Raw genomic sequence first — 6,532 nt, 5'->3', positions numbered from 1 at the left:
GGAAAGTAAAACTACCAAGACACACACAGGACTTAGACAAATGTAATTATAAAATACCATTTACAGGAATAAAGAAATAATTGGAGACTGATTTATTGTTCATGATTAGACTTGCACCATAATAAAAATAACTATACTACCTGAATTAATTTACATATTTAGTGCCATAACAATCAAACTATCAACAAATATTTTATGGACTAAGATAAAAATAACAAAATTCATTTGAAAGAACAAGGATCTACCATCTCAAGGGAAATAATGACTATAAAATCACTACTGAAAGGGAAATACAATTAAAATTATCAAATCTCAAAGTATAGTATAAAGTAATTATAAAAATTATTTTGCACTAGTTTATTTTTTTATTTTATTTATACATTTTTGACAGTATATATGCATGAGTAATTTTTTATAACATTATCCCTTGTATTCATTTTTCCAAATTATCCCCTCTCTCCCTCTACTCCCTCCCCTAGATGACAGGCAATCCCATACATTTTATATGTGTTACAGTATAACCTAGATACAATATATGTGTGTAAATACCATTTTCTTGTTGCACATTAAGTATTAAATTCCAAAGGTGTAAGTAACCTGCACTAGTTTAAAAGTACAAAATTATATGAGCAGTAGAGAAAAAATAAGCAATACCCAGAAGTCATAAAATGTAACAGTCTATAATGTGTGACAAATCAGTGGACAAGTATCTCTATTCAATGAGAACTTGACCATAAAACGGAAAAGCAATTTAGAAGAAATTAAGTTTGACCTAACACCTTTTATCATATGCCATAAAAAGATCTAAATGTTTATATTACCAAATATAAAATGTCAATTTTATTATTAAAACTCAGAGAAGGAAAACTTTTCACAAAAATAACTGGAATGGGGATGAAGGGCAGTGAAGATTTTCATCCAAACAAGGCAGAGAGAGAATAATAAAGAAAGTAATAAAGAAAATCTGCTTATATTAAATTTTAAACTTTTGAACAAATTTGAGCAATACAGCGAGATTAAAAAATAGAAACTATTGAGTGGGTGAGATCTTTGTATCAAATAAGGTTCTGATATACAAAGTTTATAGGGAATTGACACAAACACATATACGTACAAAAAATTGCAAACGATAAAAAGCTATATAAATGTCAATAATAAGAAAAATGCAAATTAAACAATTCTGAAGTTTCACCTCATATCCTTCAAAGTGTTATGTATAATGAAGGATTAATATAGTTAATGATGTCAAAAGGACCATAGGAAAGTAGGCACAATATTAGTTATTGGTGGAGACATGAATTGGCCCAACCATTCTGCAAAACAATTTGGAGTTATGGAATAAAAGTCACCAAACTTTTAGTATTCTTTGACCCACTGACTCCAAGAAAGTAAATACAACTCAAGAAAGGAAAAGAAAAAGAGACAAAAAGAAAGATTCCATACATGTTCCAAACATTCACAGTGCACTTTTTGTGGTTGGAGAAAAGGAAAAACAAAGAGGTTGCCTACTTGTAGGAATAGATATACAAATTACAGTATGTGAATGAAATACAATATTCTTCATTTCATTGCAAGAAATTACAAACATCAACAATTTGGGAAGACACATAACGTAATGCAGAATGAAGTAAGCAGATTCAAGACACCCAGGAAAATAATACATATAGTGACTACAACAGTAAAAAGCAGCTAATCTATAATTATTATAGTCAATCTCAGTTCCAGACAATTGATGATGGATTGTCTCCTTCCCTCCTTCCTTCCCTCCTCTTTCTTCTCAATAGTAAGGTGGGAGATTAGAAATGGTAAGTTGTATCTACCCCTCTTTGATCTGATGACATTGGACTTATTGTTTCTAGCACAAGACACTACAACCCCCTCTTTCAGTCTTCTTCATTAGCTGTTCTCCCAATCTTGAAATACTGTTCTTCCTCCTCTCTGTCTACTGACTTCCCTAGCATTTTAGATATCTCCCTTAAAATCCTACTTCCTAAAACATATATGCAGAATAATTTGGATAGAATCAGCAATGGGAAGACACAAACATAAGGGAGATCAGGAAGGATATGCTTGTACATATCTATTTATTATTATTACCTCTTTCATTAAAGTGTGAACTCCTTAAAATAAGAGACTGTCTTTTGCCATTCTTTATGTTTCCAGAAATTAGAATATCTAATACCTAGTAGGCTTAATATATATTTAACTGATTGACTTACTTTTAGCATAGAAATAAAAGACACCAATAAAACTAAAAATGATGAGACTGACAAAAAGTGTGCCTTCATTGAGTTCCATCTTTCCCTCCCGCCAATATAAAAAGGACTATATACAAAAAACACATACAAAGGAAAAATGGATTTCATAAGTTCAATTTGTGACCTGATAAATTTGATATGTAGGCAGTTTGGGACATGATGAGTTTGATGTCTAAGGAGCTAAGTGGAATAAGAACACTGAACCTGGAGTGGAGACAGGAAGACCCAAGTTCACATTGTTCCTCAGATACGTGCTAGCATTTGGGGCAAATCACTTAACTTCTATTTACCTTGATTTCTTCATCTGCAAAATAAGGAAAATTAAAGCATCTGCCTCCCAGGATTGTTGAGGGAATCAAATGATATAATATTTGTAAAACTATTTGTAAAACTTAAAGAACAATTATTATTATCATTACAAAGCATATAGTTCAAGATGTCCTACAAGTATACACATGAATCACAATTTTAAAAAATGAGTTTAATTTTGGACTTACTGAGTTTAAGATATCTATGGCATAACCAGTTTTAGATGTTCACTCTGCACATGAACCATCAACTCAATACATTGCTCAATCTAGTTTATCCAATTTTATTATGATACATAATGATTCATGAGACAGGTGAGAAAAATATTGTCAGACTTGTGTCTGAACTCAACTTTTGAGGATGCTGTTAGTTTGTTAGATAAAATTGGCTTGAAGTCTAAGAAGTACAGAAAACCAAATGTATAAATGATATTAGGGTCCACATAGTCCAATGTATTCCTAGCATAAAGGAAAAAGGACTAGATTTAGAGTAAAAGGACATGGGTTGATATCCCTGCTCTATTACTCATTATCTGTGCAACCTGGGACAAATGACAGTGTTTATAAGCCTTGACTTCTTTATCTCTAAAATGAAGAAGTTGCTGTGGATGACTTTGAAGCTCTAAATTTATGTACTGTGATACCTTAAATGGTTATCAGGTTTTATCTGAAGACCTCTAGTGATGGGGAGTCCCACCATCTTCCAAAGCCGGTTTCCATGTTGAGATAAAACAAATAATAATGACTGCTTTCTTAAGCTATTCCAAATTCACCCATCTTAATTATAAAATAGATTACATCTTTCTTATCTTTTCTACAAGAGTCACTTGAGAGTCTTTCTAACATCTTGCTAAATTCTTGGTAAACTTCATCTAAAACATTTCTCTAATCTACTAGTCTGATAACACTATTTTTAAAGAAAGAATGGTTAGTCAGTATTTATCAAGGATGCACTCATGGTAACTTTTCCTTTTCTAATGTTTACTAACCATCCTTTTTAAATGATAATTTTGTTAGGAATTATAGTCGAATTCCCTGAACTATAATTCTGTAGCAAGAGTCACTAGGGGAACTCCTGAGTGATTGATCTATCTAGTAAATAGACAAGACTTGAGTGTGAGACTGGAGCACTTCCTTGGAGCTGGATAAAAACACTTGGCACTTTGCTGGCACTAGGAGGACAAGAAGTGCTCCTTTCATTAATTCCCAAGAATTCTGGTGGCACCAGATGAGTAACTGAATAATAAAGGGGCTAGACTCTTGTCAGCCTTTGACTCTTGTCTTTGACTCTCGTCAAAGGATTCAGCAGAGTTAGGTTTAACCCTTAGACCTTTCTCTTTCTCGCTTTCTGTCCTTTATTCTTCCAGGGAAAATGAGAATATTTTCCCCTCCTGCTTTAATCAAGAAAGCGTAATCAATGTCTGCTAAGTTCTTTGAATGCCCTTGGATCTAGTTCATCAGGACCCAAGACTTGGACCAGAAAAGCAGCATGGAATGACAAAGTATAAAGATCACTGATTTCGGAATCAGGGGGACTAGCATTACAATTACAATTCTAAATCATTTTGCCTCTATAATAAAGGCAAATCACTTAACTTCCATAACCTCAGTTTCTTCATCTGTAAATTAAAGGGTTGGAATAGATGCCTTGAGACTTCTTGTATCCCCAAATCTAGAACCATAGGAAGTAATTGAGGACAAACTATGTGTTCTCATATTATGTCTTAAAGTTGCATCTTCCCATTAGCCCCTTTTTATATTACATCCTTTGCAATCCAGTTTTCCCTAAATATAAAAAATAAGAATTGAGTAGTATTGTTTCTTTTCCTTTTTCATCATCCCATTTACCATAATCAATAATTATGTACTTTCTCCTCTTTTTTCTAAAAGTAGCTTTTTAATATAAATTTAATATAGATATACATAGTTATACCATTATCTTGTGATATAAGAAGAATCCCATCAAAGAGGAAAAAACTTGAAAGAAAACAAAAACAAGTAAACAATAAAAGAAGTGAAAATGGTAGGTTGTGATCCACCCACAGTTCTCTTTCTGGGTGTCGATGGCTCTCTCCATCATAAGATCATTGGAACTGGCCTGAATAATTTCATTGTTGAGAAGAACCATGTTCATCAGAATTGATTATTGTACAATGATCTCCTGGTTCTGCTCATTTCACTTTGCATAAGTTCATGTAGGTCTGTCCAAGACTCTCTGTATTCATCCCGCTGGTCATTTCTTACAGAACAATAATATTCCATAATATTCATATACCACAATTTATTCAGCCATTCCCCAACTGATGGGCATCCACTCAGTTTCCAGTATCTTATCACTAATAAAAGGGCTGCCACAAAGACTTTTCCACATGTGGGTCTAAATGGTGGCTTTTTAAAAAGGCTTTTGTTGTCCATATTGCTTTTTGTCAACCTAAGTACACTCTGGAATATAGTACTACTCTCTATTCTTGCAGAACTATGTGAGGCATTAGTACTCATACCCATTGTTTTCATCTGCTAAACATGTCTTCTTTAAATCAAAGTTGACTAATGAGTTCCCTGAACATTTACATCAATTTCTTAAAAACAACTCACACTTTTCCTTCTCGGACCCTAGTACAATGTCTGGTACATAGTAGATAGCTAATAAATGCTCATTGAATGAATCAAAATTATTTCTTTGTGGCCTTGGAATTTCATTCTGGGGAATCTTTAATTCTTCATTGAATGACTTTTAGAGTGTTATAGGCACTGGGATAACATCTTCCCATTTTGAAATCTCCTCTCTTAGGTCTTTTAAGTCATATCTAAATAAATGTAATAAATATGAATATTGGTCATTAACAAAAATCCTATTCAGATGCCTCATCCTGGAATCCAAGTGACCCTAGGTTTTCTACAATCCTGCTAGGCAGACACTAGGAGGAAAGGTTTTGGTATAGTTTTATAAATCATCTAAAGTTGATCAGTGTCATACAAAATCTTAGCCAATTCTATAGGCTTTTAAATCCTCTTTTCTATTTTCAATACAATTCAACAAGGAGTCTATTTATTTAGGAGCCTATGATATGTCAGACATTGTGCTAAGTGCTAAGGATATAAAGATTGTAGAGGGTGAAACTTTGGAGAAGTATACTTGAAACAAGATGTTAACTCAGTGGACTTGAGGAAATGATTGTTCTCTAGTTCACATATATACATAGTACTTAGTATGATGATGCAATGGTTTTCTAGTTCACACATACTCAGTATACTGTAATAATGTAATTACAATAAGATATATAAGGGCTAAGAAGGACTGGAAGATAGACATTCTATCTTTGACCAGCTTTGTGGTAGCTCTCAAGCCTCCTGCACTAAGATCAAGACTGGGCCAGAATAAAATATCTAGACTCTATTCTTGACCATTCTCATAGTGTCTATCCTGCTGAAACCAAGGCCCGTCCAAAAGACCTCCAAAAGCTAGCTCAGACACTACAAAGATAAAAGTAAATAAAAAGGAAAACCTTCCTTCTCACAAAGAAACCATATAAATAAAATATGAACAGAGTAAATGCAGAATTATTAGGGAATAGGGGGAAAATACTAACAAGTAGGGAGATCAAGACAGTCCTTGAAAAACTGACCTCTGAACTGAGCTTAGAAGAAAAACTTTGGATTCTATAAATGGGAGTGAGGATAGAGAACCTTCCAAATATGGAGAAAAGCCTATTCAAAGATGTAAAGGAAGAAAATAAAATGTTGGAAATGAAACAATGAGTAGGCCAATTTGGAAAGGAAGGAAGGAAGGAAGGAAGGAAGGAAGGAAGGAAGGAAGGAAGGAAGGAAGGAAGGAAGGAAGGAAGGAAGGAAGGAAGGAAGGAAGGAAGGAAGGAAGGAAGGAAGGAAGGAAGGAAGGAAGGAAGGAAGGAAGGAAGGAAGGAAGGAAGGAAGGAAGGAAGGAAGGAAGGAAGGAAGGAAGGAAGG

Source organism: Sminthopsis crassicaudata, chromosome 5 (assembly GCF_048593235.1).
Source record: "Sminthopsis crassicaudata isolate SCR6 chromosome 5, ASM4859323v1, whole genome shotgun sequence".
Classification (NCBI taxonomy): Eukaryota; Metazoa; Chordata; class Mammalia; order Dasyuromorphia; family Dasyuridae; genus Sminthopsis; species Sminthopsis crassicaudata.
This window is presented reverse-complemented; position numbering follows the sequence as displayed.